Source organism: Dinoponera quadriceps, unplaced genomic scaffold, assembly GCF_001313825.1.
Source record: "Dinoponera quadriceps isolate SergipeBrazil2010 unplaced genomic scaffold, ASM131382v1 scaffold115, whole genome shotgun sequence".
Classification (NCBI taxonomy): Eukaryota; Metazoa; Arthropoda; class Insecta; order Hymenoptera; family Formicidae; genus Dinoponera; species Dinoponera quadriceps.
The window spans coordinates 1,819,140-1,837,788 of NW_014554511.1; the positions used below are offsets into that span (position 1 = coordinate 1,819,140).

Genomic DNA, 18,649 nt, shown 5'->3' on the forward strand with positions numbered 1-18,649 from the left:
GGGGGGGGGAGAGTGAGGAGAACCGAAGAAAAGGGGAAACGTGTCTTTGCTATTGATTTATTATCAGTGTTCGCCGCAACACACCGTGCTTATCTTCGTTGTGCAATACGTGGCGAGCGTCTGGCCGACTTCATACCTCGACGGATGTGTATCGGAGGGGGAGAGGAGGTGGAGGGACGCAATTTTATGTCTCCCGGCGAGGACAAAAGCCTCGAGGCGATCTTGTCGGTCCTCAGGACGATATTCTGGCTTCTCTCGTGAAAAGAAGAAGCGAGGCCGCAGGATGAACTTTTTTTTCGTTATAATAGAGCCGTCGAAAGAGTTCACAGGAGGGGGAGGGGGGGAGGAGAATGTTGTGGACACAACAAGTGGCGCTATAACGAGCTTTATATAACGGCCGGTGTGTGTGTGTGTGCTGGCCGTGGTGTGCAAAAACGTGACTTTCTTTCGAGCGCGTGCCTGTGCGAGCTGACTCGCACCTTCTTGACTCGCGAAGAACCAGCCTTCGGCATTGTTTACCGTCGTCGTCGTCGAGCTTTACAGAGGGGAGGCTTGCGCCTCGCGGTAGTACCGGCGAGCCGGTAAATTGGGTTATCACTAAGGGGGGATCGCTAAGTATCAACAACTCTTTCGAGCAAGAAACCGTAAGAGCCTTTCAGCGATAATCCCGCCGCCATTAGCGCGCAAGCTCGCTCCTACCAGACTATCGGCGAGCAGAGACACCGCGGGGGCTTTTTCACCGCGTTCGGAATATGTTTCAAGATACCTCGGAGGCACAAATGGCGAGAAGCGAGAAGCGCTTCTTACGCCTTGTTCTGAAAGATAAGGCGACAAAAGCGCTCGCTGATCGAAGGCACGCGGCAAGGATGATAAAATTATCGAGCTTTACGAGATGATGGGTGTGTAACGCGTGAAATCACTTCACGAGTTATACACGTCGCGTAAGAGCTGGATTAAGCTTAAGTGTTGGCGGTGGAATCGCACAGAAAGCTCGATTGATGCACTTCTCCGACATAGCGAAAATTAAGATTCCCAGGATTTCCGGGAAAATATTAAGGACTTATTGACCCATTAGTGCTGTGCTTTCAGTGGCATCGAAGGGATCGCTCATAAATTAAGGATTTATCGGGCAAAATTACGTTCCTATAAAATTGTTTGACTATTTAAATAATAATAATAAATGCTAATTTGAAACGAAGTTGAGGTATTATTAGGAAACAGTTCGTGCGGATTCTTAGTTCACTTATTGAAAAACGACGAACTTTCGTTCCAACCCGATACATTAACTTCTTACTCGCTTATCCTTTTTAATTCTTCCAGTTACGTGGGAGTGGATAGCTTTCTATACAGTAAAAACCATTTTGCACTTGCGTTAAGATCGGTCCTTGTTAAAATTTTTGCGTTAAACCTTTAACACGTTCGTGTATTAATTTAACATATCGTGATATCGCGGTAACATTTACGGTATCTCAATATTTTGCGTTCGAGTCGATATTCAACGTGTGTAAGTATTAAAGTTACACTTCTAAGTTTTAAAATAACACAATTTACACTTCAACGTGGACTAACGCATTATGAATATTAATTTTGTCAAATGCAATAAAAATATTAACTTTTTTGTTAATTGCCAAGGCATAATATTTGTGTCACTTTTCAACATGTTCATCTTGCGTTGAATTAACACAAAAATTTGCGTGTGGATTGTTTGACACATGTGAAGTGTGTTAAATTTAACGCAAAACTCTAATGCAGAAATATTCAAAAGTAATGCGCCTTGTTGGAGATTTTCAAATGTTACTATGCCCAGGGGCAACAATGGAGTCTTCTGTGCAATGAGAAACACGAATAGTACACAATTGCGTCGAAATAAATTAATATTTCCATGTAGTGTCTCTATGAGGATCACAATGATACGCGCACGCGAATTTGTAAAATCTGACGCGCAAATTTTGATTTATTAACACGCTCACGAACAGGATTTGTTCTTGGGAGACTCCCTACAGACTGCTTCGTATTTCTTTTTTTATATAACTGCGTAAAACAGACTTAGTTTGTTCATGTAGCATAGGAAGAAAAATTATTACTGTCACACACGTGCGACACTGGTAACGTTCATGCTAATCGATGAATGGCGACATAATTTTATACAAACGTGTTATATTCGCGCCAGTAACGAGTTATTCGGCCGTGTATTATTTAGTGAGTCGAAATAGTAATTTCCGGTATAATTTATCAAGCCGAATTTATCGAATGTATCAACGACGAAGTCGTAATTTTGGTCCGACATTAATCGTGCGGATTCTGTAGAAGGATTTGAAAGACCAATGAAAAATATCAAAATATAAAAGTAACGAAATAACATTATGAAGGATGTGGTCTCATCTATGATGTTACAAATATGGCTTGTTCCGTGTTGAAATGTAAAGAAACACTTATTTGAAAAAATTATTTCAAAAATAAAAGATTATTTAATATTTGATTATCTTAATATTTTCTATTTGCATTTAACTTTTATTCTTAATTTCAATGAGTTATATTTTAATTATGTAACTTATATAATCAGAGTTGTAAAGTCAAAGATATAGTCATTTTATAGACGTCAATACTTAAGTTTAACTTAATGTTTCAATTATTGGGACACATTCAATTGGAACGTTTACCTTATCACGAATAAGACATATCACAGCCGATTTCTGTCGCAGGTTACGTCTCTAAATGTCCAAACGAAAAGAAAGTATTACTTCCCGATCGGTAAAAAAAAACCCACTGCGAAGTGAGCTTTATTTTCTGACCAAACTGGCATCTGAAATGACTCCAGGTGACTATTCCCGGGTTAACCTGTCTGTTATTAAACGATTTTCAAATGTATAAGTTAGCACTCCAACTCTAGAATTCGATAATTTGATCAGTATCCAGAATACTATCTGAGATGAAGAATATATTTTTTATCAGTACACGGTAGAAAATTTTGCGTTAAATTTAACGGATTTCACGTGTCTCAAAATTTCCACTGAAATTTTCGTATTAATTTAAGGTAAATACATTCAGAAGTAACACAAATAATATATTTAAAAAAATATAAAAAATATAAAGAGAATTAATAGATGACAATTATATTACCAAGAAAAAATAACTCTAAAACATATACGAGTATATGTTACTCTTTTCGTTTCTGACGTTGGGACAAACGAATGGAAATAATCATCATTCAATTCGAAAACGCGAAAAGTGCTACTCTCACGAGTCAGTTTACGACGCATATATTAGAGATGAGTGATTTATTATTTAATGTGGTACGTGAGCACACATGTGCCACAAGATCGCAAAACTCGCAAGTACACACACACACACACACACACACACACACACACACACACACACACACACACACACACACAGACACAGAGGCAACGCAAACAAAATCATAAAATAATTCCGAAGAGGAGGCTGATAGTTATTTCGTTTAAGCGAAGTTGCTCATTTAAACTATATATTTTCTCTCTCTCTCTCTCTCTCTCTCTCTCTCTCACTGTCGCGCAGAGAGAAAATATTTTTACGTATATACCGACGAATGTGTACATTTGTACATTAACGCTCTGAAAGTTGCATTTCAATTAAACGCGAACGGAAAACGGACAATTTAATTAAATCGCTAGCACCGTCGGCTGTTGTTTTGATACGCGATATGCCATTGCGAGATATAGAGCAGGAGATAATTTCTAGCAGGATGCATCCAGAACGGATGCATCTTTCTGCGAAAAAACAAAAATATTTGTACGAGAGGAGAAAAGGAAGGTTTCGAGGGGAGCACTGGTTAACATTTAGAAGCACGGTGGGAAATATACTTCCTACCTTTTTCCTTTCAGATTATTGTCGATAAAATTTTCACTGCTACATTTAGACTGTTTTTTTTTTATTTATTGTTCCAGTATCTTAGGAACAGATGAATGTAAAAAAAATCGTCAAAATATACATTTTTTTAACTGCAAAAATGTTATAAATAACTAAATTAAGAGGAATGCCTGCTTTTTCAGAGAAAATACATTTTCCAGCGACTATTCTAAAATTTAGATGTTAAAACTTATATATAGGGTATTTCGAGATCGTTGATTACTGACTACAGACTTAATCTGTAGTCAAAATTGAAAAATTACAAAATTCGAAATATTGAATACAAAATAGTGGATTAAATGTGCAAAAATTCAGTGTCCATGGCTTTCAAAGCTTTCGAGTACAAATTATGAAATGCGATATTGTGGAAACGGATTAGAAAGATTGAAATGGAATATTTGTCTATAGCATAGACAAAATCTTGCTTATACAGGATTTCTAAATAAAAAATTCACAGATTATTCATGAATACCAAATTTGAAGTGATTTTCTTAATTCGCTGCAATTTCGGTCATCAATATTGTTTAAAAAATGTTTCAATTATGACCTCGTGATCAGCGAGCCCAAAAACCCCCGGGTACCAAATTTGATGAAGAACAAGCGGGAGGAAAAATGTGTGCTTCAAAGGGTTGAAAACTACGAACGATGTGAATCATCTCCGCTTATTCCAAGGGTAGGAGGAGACTGTGAGGGGCGTAGGGGCGCCTGGCTGCCAATTAAAGTTAGGCCAGATATCGACGGGTGCTCCATAAATAAGCTTTTTTTTTTTATGTCGAATGGATGACGGCGATTACTTTCGGCACTTTATCGGACATGTTGTCGGGCGGTATGCGGCCGTCGGACCGACAAATCCGTTCGAAAAATGACATTTGAATTATTCACATTCGACCTACACACACACACACACACACACACAACATGCACACGTGTGTGCTCACGCANGGAAAGAACGAAAATATTCCGGGGGCAAATGGGGCTCGTCATGTTGAGCGGTTTATATTGCCGACGAATGCGAATATCGTATGTAACGTCATAAAGAAAAATTGTATTTCAATTTTTTTTCCAACGGAAATTGAAAAGCAAGTGATGTATGCGTGTTACGCAAAATGCTTCTAATAATATTACGCCGTGGTAATACAGTGATGCGTAACAACTAATACTTCGTATTCGTCTCGCGGATATTTCCCTCCGTTATACGCCGTTATGTAGTTTGAAATATTTCAAAATGATGCAAAGGGAAAAATTCGTTGCAACAAAAATTCAATACACACACACACATACACACACACACACACACACACGCACGTACCTGTTTCCAGCTCCGTCTAAACATGGCCCAAGTATTCACCTGCAATATAAAAAAATATTTTATCGATCAGAGAAAACAGAGAGATAGACAGATAGATAGATAGATAGATAGATAAATAGAGAGATAGAGAGAGAGATATATATTATTCGGAATATGCGTTATCAGAATATAAACCGCGACATTATGAAACAGCAATCTTGCATTATAACTTTCGAGATTTACGTGCTTATACGTTGAAACGTCTCAAGGTAGTTTGTCCGTAACAATACTGTTAGAAAGGTTACGGTTGATGCGGTATAAAGTTGCTGGACAAATCTGTGCTTAATACTTGTAAATATGATTTATGATATACAGCTTTAGCGCTATAGCGAGAGAATATCAATTAAGCTCACATAATGCTTCAAGATCAACAAAGAAATAATCGTTTTCCGCACTTTGACGTACACTTTAATAATTTTGAGACTACCCGAGTCAAACATATATATTTATAAATACAAGGTGGCTCGCGTAAAGTGTTAGAACCTCAAAAACTGTAAAAATAATTGTTGTATCAAAAAGTTGTTTGTGAGAAAGTTTCATATATTCGAGGGGTCTTTCTATTAGTTTGGTAAGAAAGTGATGTGGTTTTTTTGAGGAAATTTCAATTTCTTATATTTAAGCTCATAAGTGAGATTAATTAATGAAATATTGACCACTGTTTTCTATGACTTTCCTCCATCTGTTAACAAGGTCATTTATGCCAGATGTATAAAAGTTCCTATCTTTTGAAGCCAGGAAATCTACCACTGCCCTCTGAACATCCTGAAAGTTTCGAAATTTTTTTCTTTTAAGAAAATTTTGCATCGCGAGGAACAAGTGATAGTCAGATGGTGCCAGGTAAGGTGAGTATGGTGAATGTGATAAAACTTCATAACCAAGAGCCTGGAGCTTCTCCTTCGTCCTTAAAGCCACGTGAGGCCTGGCATTGTCATCTCGGAAGACAACACCTTTTCGGTTATACATCGGTCATTTTCAAGAAAAAATAAATCGGACGAAAGTTATGGAAGTTCCAAGTTCTGAAAAATACGCTCCGATAGAAACGTTTGCGAGAAATTAATAAGTGCAAACTTAAAAAAAAACCATCGATCAAATTACAAGCGAATTATGTTGGAAAATAATTAAAAAAAAGAAAAAAAAAAAGAATCGATCGAAAATATTAAGGGAGTGCAGAGAAAAAGGAACGCAAACGTGAACATCCTTACACGGGGTCCTTACGGCGGCAAGTAGCCGCTCTCTTTACATATTTTCGCGTATTATCTCGTGAAGCATTCGCTGAAATTTTGGGACACATTGTGGTGCAACGTTGCGAGGTGCGAATATTTAGCGGAAGGTCGGCGGATATCTCGGAACAAGGAATATTGAGGTGTATCATCCTCGTAAATACGGCGGGCAAACGCCATTTCGTTTTACATGCAAATCGCAATCCCGACGCCTGCAAAATGCAAGCTACCGCCGCCACGGCGCCGTATATAGCGTGTGCCGGTCTGTGAAAAAACTCCGCCTTTCTCCCCCCCAACCCCCTCCTTCCCATTTTCCCTTCGGCTATTATCATCGAAAACCGGATTCGGGCGGACTTTGGCGACTTTTAGCCAGGAATTTATTATAATCGCATTCCGAACGTCTTAGGGCTCAACGGTTGCAAAGTACCTGTTCCGGAGGAGGAGGGAGTTGATTGAAACTCCGGGGAATATCCCCCCCCCCTCCCACACACACCGAGAGGGAAACTTCGGCAGCCAATCGTCGCAGATAAATCGGATTTCGCAGTTAACGATTCCCTTAATTACCCATCCGCCGCCTCTCGTAGTCTGCCGCGTTTCTCGTGATAAAGAGCAGCGAAGTTTCTTCTCACTGCCGGCGCGATATCTATCTATTCTTTGTTATTAAAATAGCACTTTGGCAAATTCCGCGACGTCCCGCGACTTTTGCCTCGAGCGATCACGACGAAACGATATCGTTGCTTCCCACGTTTCACGCACCGTCGATGTATTTCCCGCTGTTCACCGAAGATTCGTATTCGTAATTAAGCGATAACGAATAAATTGGGCTCTCAAATCGAAAATCTTACTGAATACAAAATAAATGGGCCTATGAGAGCGATGGGAATACGTAAGCAAGCTAAGAAGACGATACGTAAGTTATTTGTATCTTGCAGAATCACAATTATGCGCGATGAGAAAAATGTCCGATCACGTCTGATCGGATCGAATCCAATTAAAAAGTAACGAACATCCGATCAAGTGTGACGTCCGGCCAAGTCGTGTTTCTATACGGATGAAAATTATAACGAACGTACGAAAGGCGATTAATTTCACGATTAGGTTTCATCGATAACTTGATCGGTAACTTAATGATTGAAAAATATCCGTTACTTGGATCGGATAATAAAAATAACAATCGGATACATCATTTAATAGGTTTGTGAGATGGAAATTTTTCTCAGTGCATTTATAGACGCGTTTCAGTCCTTTCTTGGATTATTTTCAATTTATTTCTCGACTTCTGAATTTCTGATTTTAAATATTAACTTCTTCGATTCGTGATTTCTAATTACCTGCAAATTTTCGCGTTCGATCATCAGGACAAGATATTTTGACTCTGTGATAATTTTGTCCTACTTCCGTTGTTTTTCGCTGTAGCTCTTTGTTACATCGCATGTTGTTGTCAACATCAAATTGTTCTCGTACATTACTGATCATATTCGCCAAGTGACTTTATCCACCTGTGCGTTCAACGTTTTACAATCTGGCGGGAGACTCTGATTATTGCCGAATTGTGTTACCTTTTAACCCGACCCGTGGGTCGTATATTATTGGAAGCACTTCGCAGCAGACATCTAAAAACCGATTATGCCTGCTAATAAATATTGCCAATTATCATAAATGTAGTTCCGTAAGTTTGCGTTAATTTATTACCAAAAACTCCGGGTATTAAATTTGACGAAAAATAAGCGGGAGGAAGAATGTGTGTTTCAAAGGGTTAAAGAAAATGTTCGAAACATAGAAAAGCAAGGTTCTCAGCGCGTTGTCTCAGGGAGCATTCGCGAAACGTTCTTCTTAAAATGTAAATCTGCCTTTTCAAAGCTTTGTGCACGTACGTTGCAGATGACATGGATAAAACTACTGTGTATTTAGTACTCGCCGTTGGTACCGTGGATTGAGAAACATTATGAGCCGCGGCTATTCTCCTTGTGCTTATTACTGGAGATACAGCAACTTCATCGAGGATTTCCTCCTCAACCCTCATAGACGTCCTTCCTGGCCGCCCGCATCGTGCGCTTGCAACTTAAACGCACCGCTTCTTCTCGGAGCCGTCTATCAACGGAAGAAAACATTCTACCATCCGGAATTCCGCGTTGCGGAAAGTGTTCTTGGTACGACCGACGTACTTCACGTTCATTTCCGTTAGCACGGTCCATACGTCAAATAGATGTCGGCCATTTCAACCTAAGTATATATTTACCATTGCCTTTCGGAACGGTAATGAACTCGCAATAATAAGATACTGATTGTCTGAAATTCTATCTGATTCCATATCGATGGATATTGTTTGCGAACGTTAGGTAAGGTCAGGACGTATTAAGGAGTGCAGTAAGCGTGTGTTGACGCGCGACCTTGAGTATCTTTTTAACCATCCGTAACTCAAAAACTAAGGCTTGTAGGACACGTGACGTATTTTACTTATTTTAGTACGTGATTCCCCTGAAATATGGACGTACATTTATGAATTAACCTGTATGTATATGTGCATATATTGTCACAAATGGAGACACTAATAGGGACATTCACCTTAGTTCTACTGTGCACTTGGTTCTACACACGTTTATGAGAAGAGCAGACAGATGAGATATTTGTTGTGTCATGACACAGATAATAGTTTCTGAGCAGCGATGTGCAATCGTAATCGCGTCGTTTGTGTGATTCCTAAATTTCTCACACTGCCTTGATATTGGCACAACGTTAACACGTTGACTGCCAATTACGAGATATCTCGTAAGTTGTTTACTTGCCCGGGACGCCAACTACGAGTTATCTCGTCGCTTCATTACTTGATTAAATCAAATTGGCTTCTTAGACCAGAATCGTGAAAAGTTCCGTGGCAGTCAACGTGTTAAAAGTATGTCCTAGCCGGGCAAGCCTACTGACGTTAGGTCTCCCCATTTCTTCGACGAGTTTCTCAATATATTTGGTATCCAATAGGAGAAAGTATCTCCTGAGAATCACAAAAAATAAAATTCTCCCATTGTACACTAGATGCGTTCGGAAACTTATGAAAAAAAAATATGTTGCAACCTTTACGTGTAGTTGTGACCATATTTTCTTGGCTCACGAATGTTTCTATCTCCGAGGGGAATTCTTTGCGTGTAATTAATACGTGGAAAATGACCCGAAACGTGTGTCCGTGAATCCACAATAGTGATTCTACAAGTGAATAATTTTTGCATCGTCCTTCCTACTTCCAGCGCTTTGCTCTCGGAGGCCTATTTGTTTTTGCATTTAACGGATCTTAATTACTCTTAATTACGTGTTTTCGCAACGCTGAAGATCGAGGATTTACTATTCTCTCTCTCTCCTTCGCACGCAACAGTGCTTATCGCACGGTGGGGAGTGTTGGCGCGCGATATATTATGAATGAGAAAAGCAGTTCTCTCTCCGCCTTTACACAATCCGGCTCTCCGGGCGAATACTCGCCCCGGGCTCTTAGTATGTTACTCGCTCATTGTGCGCATGCCGGAAAATAGGTTGGACTTAAATAGCGAGTTCCTCGCTGCCTCCTCCTCCTCCTCCTTCCTCTTCCTTCTGGCAGCCTGGCGTGCGGATTTTTAAATCTCTATATACTTCAGTTCACGAACGCGCCAGCCGACGCACCGGAATGTCGTCCTCGTCTTTTCACAGCGGCGAGGAATATATCCGAAATAGTTGACACACACACACACACACATATACACAGTGTGTGCCTCATCGTAATTGCTACGCGCGGAAATTCGCCGTTTCTACATAATGGAGCATCAATTCAGCGAACCAGTCGCCGAGCATAGCTCGTACGGCGCGTACACTGAGAAAAAAAATGTTATATTCGAGTAAATAATTACTCCGACATTTCGAAGCAAATTTTTACACTTAATGTGATCACAAGGTGCTAAATTTAAGTAATATTACTTGCTTAGGAGTATTGGAGTAATTATTTACTTGAATATAACGTTGCTTTTTTCAACGTACGTAGGCACGCACGCGCGCAGCCGGGACTCGATGAAGATCTCGCGAAGAGCAGGGGAGGAAAAAAGAGGAGGATAATTTTCGTACTACCGGATGATAATTCGCTTGAATTGGCGCGAACGTGCGTCGCGACGCGAATTAATCCGCGGCAATAGCCGTGAGAGTGATCACCATGCCGTCCGTCACAGTGGAGTCCCTCAAGGAAGGGTCGACTTTTTCATGAAAAATGACGTCTGATTTGTCGGTAGCGTAGACATTGTGTATATTGACTGAGCGCTTCCGCAGGAAGCTACATATCACGAGAGGGAGAGGGAGAAAGCCTGTACTCACTCAGGTAATCTGTCTATTTTTGTCTAGCTTGGCCTTTAAGGCTCCTGATTCCTCGCCGCAGCCGTCTTGTTCAATGTCGTCCGAAGAAAACGCACGCCCAGAATTCTCGCGAAATACGTAAAAACTCAGAAGATATATATTCGTCAAATAATATTTGCGATCTCGATTGACAGCGCATTTGTAAAATATTCTATTTCTTTTACTCGAACGAATCGATAAATAACAGTCTCTCTTGCTCGAGGGACTCTACGAACAGTAATCACAGTCAGGCCTTACATTGAAGATCGTCCCAATCTGATCCTCAAGTGCTTTACAAATCGTTTCATCCGCTATAACGTCTGAAAATGAACCGAATACCGTGTCACACAGCGTCGCGGCTTCCGGTCGCCGCACGCGGCTAAATTCCGCCTAACTTTCCGAACAACGTTTTCGGCAGGAACGTCGCTCGGGGAAGCAACGAGTATCGCCGTGATATGGAAAACGTGCTCTATCGCGCCTCTTGCATTTTCAGATATACACGTCTTCTTCTCTCGCGCCTGCGTTTCCTGTAACGTGACGGACGCAACGGCGTGACACACATGTATTCTGGGATTAGTGTTTTCGCGTGCGGCACTCCGTAAACGTCAGACGGCTCGTACATAAGCGCCGTGACACGTGTTTCAGCACGTACGTTTTATAACGGCGACCGCAATAAGGATTGTTTTGTAATTCTTAGAAAATAGAGCGTCAGAAAGAGAGAGAGAGAGAGAGAGAGGGAGCGCTATTGTCCGCGAAATTAGACCAAGTTTGCGGAAACGCGTCCAAGTCGTCGATCTTGGTGGTTCACAGACAGACGATGGAAGTTGCATAATTATATTCAGAACTCAAACGTCATTATATTATACGAGGGTATGAAGTTATAGTCGGGAACGGACCGGAATATATTCGGACGGGCGCGAGTGAAATTATTTGGTGCGTCTTTGCACCGAAATTAGGCGGTAAATACGTAGTATTCGTGGGACGTATATATCGAGAAAGAAAGAGAGAGAGAGAGAGAGAGAGGGAGGGAGAGAGAAGGAGGGAGATTTTTTCCCTCACATAGGATCACGATCGCACGTGTACTTCCTCCGGGCGACAAGCCGGTGATTTCTTTCACCCCTCCGTCGTTCAGCAAAGCAACCGCGCGTAACCGCGAAAGATCGAGCGTATCTGGGTGGAATCAGCTTGATAACAGACATGCAGAGGGATTTAAACTGATCTGGGTTATGTCGTAGAAACGGCCGAGTCATCCGGAGTGAGCCGAAGCGACGTAGATTACGCCAACGGTATGCTACGGGAGATTATCGCGGGTGAGATAAATTACGTCGGGGCAGTCAAGAGCGCGCGTGGAAGAGAGCGTGGAAGAGCGCAATTGAGAGACGTGCTTTAAAGGAGGACACTTGAAGTGTGTCAAAGAATGTGTTGCAAGATAAAATAAGGGAGAAAAGCGGAAAGAGAGAGAGAAAGAGAGGCGGGAAATTTCGTGCGATATGTACACGCAAAGAAACGACTTAGTAACAGCGGTTAGATTACAGCAGCTTGTCCCAGGGACCCGATGAAAATATCCGGTTCCGGTCCACTAAAAATATTTAATAAAGCTTCCGGCTACAGTTTTCTGCGCAATGAAAGCACCGGTAAACCGTTTAAACTACGAGTTTTTCGGTTCCCGTTCTTTAAACCTGTTTCCTTACTGAAATTTTTATTAACTTAATTTATTTATATAATGTATATAATAATATATTATAAAAAATAATAATATCACTTAGTCGATGTAGACGGCATTTCTTCATTATTTCCACCTTCTGCTCTTAACTTTTCTACATAATATTATCCTCGTAATTTGTAACTTCTTCCTAATGGAACATATAAATTATGTAAATTCTAAGAATATTCGGAGAACATCTCGACATTCTCCGAACTTTTTCAGAATTTACACGTATCGTTAGAGCAATCTGTACAATTCAGAACGATCGTCTTTCTATTTATCCCAAAATTGTAATATATCACTTCTTCGGTTAATCCTCTTCCGTTTAATATCGCATGCTTGAAGTTTATTTTCTATTTGTCGCGATAACTAATCAATTCCTGCTTTCTCGTGGGAACTAGAATTTTATTATGAAATGAAAAAAAAAACCGATTATTTAAAATCAGAGAATAAGAATCAAAATAGTGAGCCGAAAAGAGCCGCAAACCGAAAGAAAATGTAACGGTTCCGATTTTAGTTTTTGTTCTGCAGGCTTTATAAAATTTCCGCACGGTTTACAGTTCTGATCCAACAAAAATATCGGTTTCCATGAGGTTTTCGGTTCCGGTCCAGGTCCCTGGCTAGTTCGCGTTTTTTTGTCATTGTTAAACATAGAATATTCGAGAAAACATGCAATTGCTGCAAAGAGTACAACTATATACTCTATACTATGTATTGTTCATCAGCTGGAATTAGTAGCACGAATACCTTAAAGTTAGTTAGCAGCACGATAAGAAACAGTCGATAAGAACGATAAGAAAGTCGTCAATTTTAACATTTTTCGCACGCCCCGGAAAATTTACTCTAGCTTTCGCATTAAAATAACGCATTCGTCGTGTGTTACACTCAGGCGTTACGCCTCGAATTCAAGCAGCTAATAAATTGAGTCGCGGCAGCTACGATATCAGGCTGTCCCCGTTTTAAAAAACACATTTCAGCCGCCGCAGCTATACTTCAACTCCTGCGGCTAATTCTTTCCCAGAGTGCATCAGAGTTGTATACAAGTCCCTTTTTGCATCACGCAGCCGCGCTGCTACCCTCCCCCTCTCTCGAAATATCACCTTGCCTTCTGCGACTCGGAATATCTATTCTTCGTCCCGGCGTATTCTTTTGTCGCGAACGCGGTATCCGTAGCGAAAGTAGGTGGAAGAGGCACTTTCCAACGGCGGCGTAAGTTTCCACTGTGCGGACTTTCGGGCGCTTCACCGAAAGTATATACACGCTATCTCTCGGGATAAAAGCGCCCGTTTCCCGGCTGTTCCCCGCGTGACGCTCGTCGTTACTTACGGTGGCGTTGCAACCTCGTGGATGCCGAGTATAATAAGGAGGTGCACCACGTAGACTCGTGCTGTCGAAGATCAGACACATTCGGAGAAACGTGGGACACTCGAGAGCTGTCCGCCCGCTGACGCTTAGTTCCGTCCCGAAGCTTCGAAACGGGCGGCCGCCACAAGTAGAAATTAAACCAGTTTCTAACCAGTAACTGGCCGGCAATTCTCTAACTAGCTGGTTTCCGATCAGTTTCACTGGCAAAAAAAACTTAATTCGGACGACTTTTGCTCCGACAATAACCGGATAGTAAAAAAACTAGCCAGTTTCCGAGCCGGTTCCCTATAAGACTTGGAGCACTTCATTTGTTTACTATTTTATTTGTTTATTATTCCGCTGAATTCCCGGCCGGGAAATGGCCGAGGGAAACACTAGCTAGAATTTTTCGAGTTTTCGCCGGAAACTGAAACTGTCCGGCATTAACTTACTATTTTCTCGGAATAGTTTACGGCAAGTAACTGACCGAGAAATAATAGTCGGTATTTTTTCGACAGTTTCCGAACAGTTGCTGTCTAGTTAATTCAAGCCATTAAGAACTCTCCAGTTTCCGCCTAGTGACCAGTTTTTCCCTAACATTTCTCTATTCGGGGTCGCTGCCGCGCTCGCTCGTTCGATACGATGCCTGCACGAGTAGTTTGCACGATGCAAGCCCGAACCCCATTGCGAAACTACGGATCGCAAAGCGATATTTATTGTCTCTATTTCTCCCTATCCATCTCTCTCCCTTCCTCTCTCTCTCTCCTCTTTCGCTACACCCGACCGAAATTCTAACGGCGCGTGTACGCCGCCGCCGTCACGGTAAATCGATGTCTTTCGTTACGCCACAACGCGACATCTTCGAAAAGATTCGGCCGAGTTCCACCAGATCCTATCTATGGGCTGACCGCCCCGCCATTGCCGGTCTCTATATTTTGCAACGAGCGATAGGCATCTTAATTAACGACTACACGAGAACCTCGTGCCTTCCTCTATTAGCCGATATAAGGGCCGAGTAACGGCCCGACGGCATTGAATCAGCGGGTGTTTCGACTTTCCCAAATTGGAAAATGCTGAGATTCTTTAGAAAACGATTTTACGATTAAATAACTAACTAATAAAAATAAGCAATAAAAAGGTCTGATAAATAACTACGCGAATTCTTCGATAACGTTTAGGTAGATATTTTACAGAAATTAAGTCATATTTTAAAATTGTCATTGAAGAATATATTATATTTCAAGTTTCGCGAAATAGCGAAATAGTCGACGCGTTTAAAAACGTTCTCATAATTAGTGACAGTGCCAAATAACTACGTAAACTACAAAAATGTTTAAATAAACATTTCACATGTATATGAGAATGTATATAAAAAAAAAATATATATATATATATATTTTTTTTAATAACGTATAAAAAGAAACGAGGTTTGCGTGAAAATGTAAGCTTTACCTTGACGATACGTCAAATAGATACTAATTTCGACGGTATTTAGATGAATATTTCATGCGCACATCAATTTAGTAACGACATCATCAACGTATGCAAAGCGAAGGTTCTCTCAAAGATAAAAATCTTCGTGACGGAATTAATCATTTTTACCGTGAATCGCCGAGTCACCACCGCGCCTGATCGAACGTTTTGCGGTACGCCGGACAATCGATTATCCGCGGCTTCAATTTACCATTAACTTGTCATTAAAGTCTCGTCGTGGTTTCGCGACGATGTGGAATTCTGCCACGCACCGGCGAAGCATTGCTTTTCGCGACGAGATTGCGACGCAATTATGAGATAACGATAACTTCCTTCGCACGAGACTCGGTCAGCAAGTGCGGTTTAATTTATTTAATTTATGCGGCTCGCGCGGCAAGGATCCGCGAACAAATCGCGCGGTCGAACCGTTCCGGCTGATCGACCCGCAGCTGAAAATTTCGCGCGCTACTTTAATTCGAGAGCGTCCGCCGCCGCCCGTGACGTACGGCGCTTCGCAATACCGCTTAACAGCCGCTACACGGCCCAAGTTTATTACGGTACACCCACGTCGTTACGGCCCCATTGAATTTTCATGAACACGTCACGAATATAATGTAGCAACGCGCGGCCCGTCCTTCGGTATTTTATCGGCCAGGACGACGACGGGCACACGAGGATTACGACTCGCTGAAAATTCCGCCGCGTTCGCCTTAGATGATTTCAGATTCATCTGGATAAAGATGAGATGAAAATCCGAAAAATTCGTGTTGGATGAGGTGAGGATGATTTTGCTTTTGATTCATCTACCAGGTGTAGAAGTATGAAACCGGAATTTTTTTGTAAAAATTACACGTCTGTTGTTTGAAAATGATAAAAAATATTTTATTCAAAATAATGCCCATTGCTATTTATACATTTTTCCCACCTCTCCGGCAGTTTATGAATGCCACGCCAAAAAAACATTTCTTCTTTTGAAGCGAACCAGCTATCGAGCCATTTTCGTATATTTTCATACGAATTGAAGCGTTGTTCAGCGAGAGCGTGTCCCATTGATGCGAATAGATGATAATCGGACGGAGCCAATTCTGGAGAATAAGCCGCATGCGTTAGTATTTCCCAACTGAACGCCTCGATCGTTTCTCTGACCCGTTTTGCTGTGTGTGATGGGGCATTATCATGGAGCAAAATGACTTTATGTTGCCTTTTTCCATATTCCGGTCGTTTTTCGCGCGATTTAAATCGATCATTTGCTGTTAGTAGCGATCAGTGTTAACAGTTTCACCAGGTTTTAGCAGCTCATAATAGATTACACCCTTCTGATCCCACCAAATACAGAGCATTGTCTTCTTTCCAAAGTGATTGCAGTGGATGTCGATGGTTCGCCTGGATTCACCCATGATTTCTGACGCTTAGGATTCTCAAAATATATCCATTTTTCATCACCTGTCATGATACGATGGACTTTCTTTTGTATCTGTCGAGCAGCATTTCACAAGTGGTTTTTCGATTTTCTTGCTGTCTTTCATTCAGTTCATGCGGAACCCATTTTCCCACTTTCTGAATCTTTCCCATGGCTTTCAAACAAATTGAGACTTTCTGCGTCACATTCAATTCATCCGCGAGTTCTTCTTGAGTTTGAGTATCATCTTCATCCAATAAGGCTTGCAATTCGTTGTCTGCGAACTTTTTCGGTGGTTTCCCACGCTCTTCGTTTCTCACGTCAAAATCACCACTTTTGAATTTTTTCAACAATTCGAAACACTGTGCAGCAGTTTTCTTCAAATGATAACAAAAAACCAATGCTGTCCGCAAATCGTAGTTCGTAGGCACAAAACTCGACATGTTTAAGGTTATAGAAAAATATACCGGTGTATGGGGAACTTGGGTTGTTGTGTGTTGAAAATCTTCGTCAGCTGTTAGAGGGAGATGATGGCGCTGCAGAAGCGGTCTTACGGCCCCTAAACTGGTGGCTAGCACCATCTATAGGGAAATTCCGGTTTCATACTTCTACATCTGGTAAGATGAAGATGGGATATATTTTGTATATTTTCCATCAACATAAAAATGATCTGTCAATTCATCTGGACGATTATCTAGATTGCAACCTTAGCTATCTAGATAATCTCATCTAGATGCCGGCAAACGCTCACCACGGGACACGCTGTAGACAAAGGACCAACGACCCTAGGTGCATTAGATAATCGATCGGGTTGAGTACGATTAGCTCGTAAAGTCATGTAACGCTCTCGAGATCACACAGTGCGCCACTTTATCATTACCGCCCCCCTCCTCTCTCTCTCTCTCTCTTCGATGTTCGCGAATACGGCTTAATGCTCCAACAGGCCAGAGGTTGCGGTGAAATAATTGAGCTATAGCCGTATTATCGAGCCTGAGCGGGCGGCGGTTACAAAGGACCGGGAAGCCAGATCGGTAACGGAAGTCACTTAAATCCAATTATATCGCAGGCTGCTACATTGCGACGCGTATGAATGATTTGATTTCATCGGTTGCGCGCGCGCGCAATCTACAAAGAAACACCGCCGGCTGGTATGCCGCTCGGTATTACCGCCTCTCTCTCCTTCTCTCTCTCTCTCTCTCTCTCTCTGTAGTTTGCGGCTTGACGTAACAATCCAGATGCTACGTTTAAACGTGGTCAACAAGCGCGATTCTACCGTGAATACGATTGGTATCTCGGATGCGCGCGAGAACGACGAGAATCAATCGGTATTGTTGATTCGTAAAATTCCTCGCGACTGGATCGCGCTAATTAACAGTAATTAAGAATAGACGGATGATATTAATATCAGTCGGAACGCTCAGTGAGTGAAAGGGGAGAAGAGTATTTCGGTTTGACATTCGGTGGGAATGGCGACGGTTGAAATTCGGAGAAAAAACCTCGGATGCGTATCGCTTACAGGTGAAACAATATTATCCTTTCGCCGATTGAGTTATCGCTCGTAAAATCCAGTGGTGGCTCTTAATTGCCTTCCATTACCCTGCGCGGTTTAATTCCAAGAAAATCTTTCCGGCGCTCGTTTAAATACACAAAAGTTAGATTAATACAGTCACTATGAATTTGCCCGAGACGCGATCGGTCGATAGGAAGAGCAGTTTCGAGCGTACGTAGTTTGACTGACAAGTGAATTTTACGAAAGAAACATAGGTATACCGGGAAAATGTTCCGGGACGTTTGAATATCTCATAAACAATGTATTTTTAGAGAAAAAAAATGTTTCCCACGAAAATTGTGAGATATGAAGCATTGAATTCAACGATAATGTTAGTTTGGATTTTGGGTGGACGTGTCATGTTTATAAAGTATTCAAT

General features: G+C 41.4%; 1 protein-coding gene across 1 annotated transcript in view; it reads right to left on the reverse strand.

The window, feature by feature from the left end:
* Window positions 1–18,649, reverse strand: part of LOC106751714 — a 380,102-nt gene that overhangs the window by 148,306 nt on the left and 213,147 nt on the right. Inside the window, exon 3 of the mRNA XM_014632745.1 lies at window positions 5,201–5,239. The gene's annotated coding sequence lies outside the window, so the exon portion shown is untranslated. The remainder of the gene's footprint in view (window positions 1–5,200; window positions 5,240–18,649) is intronic.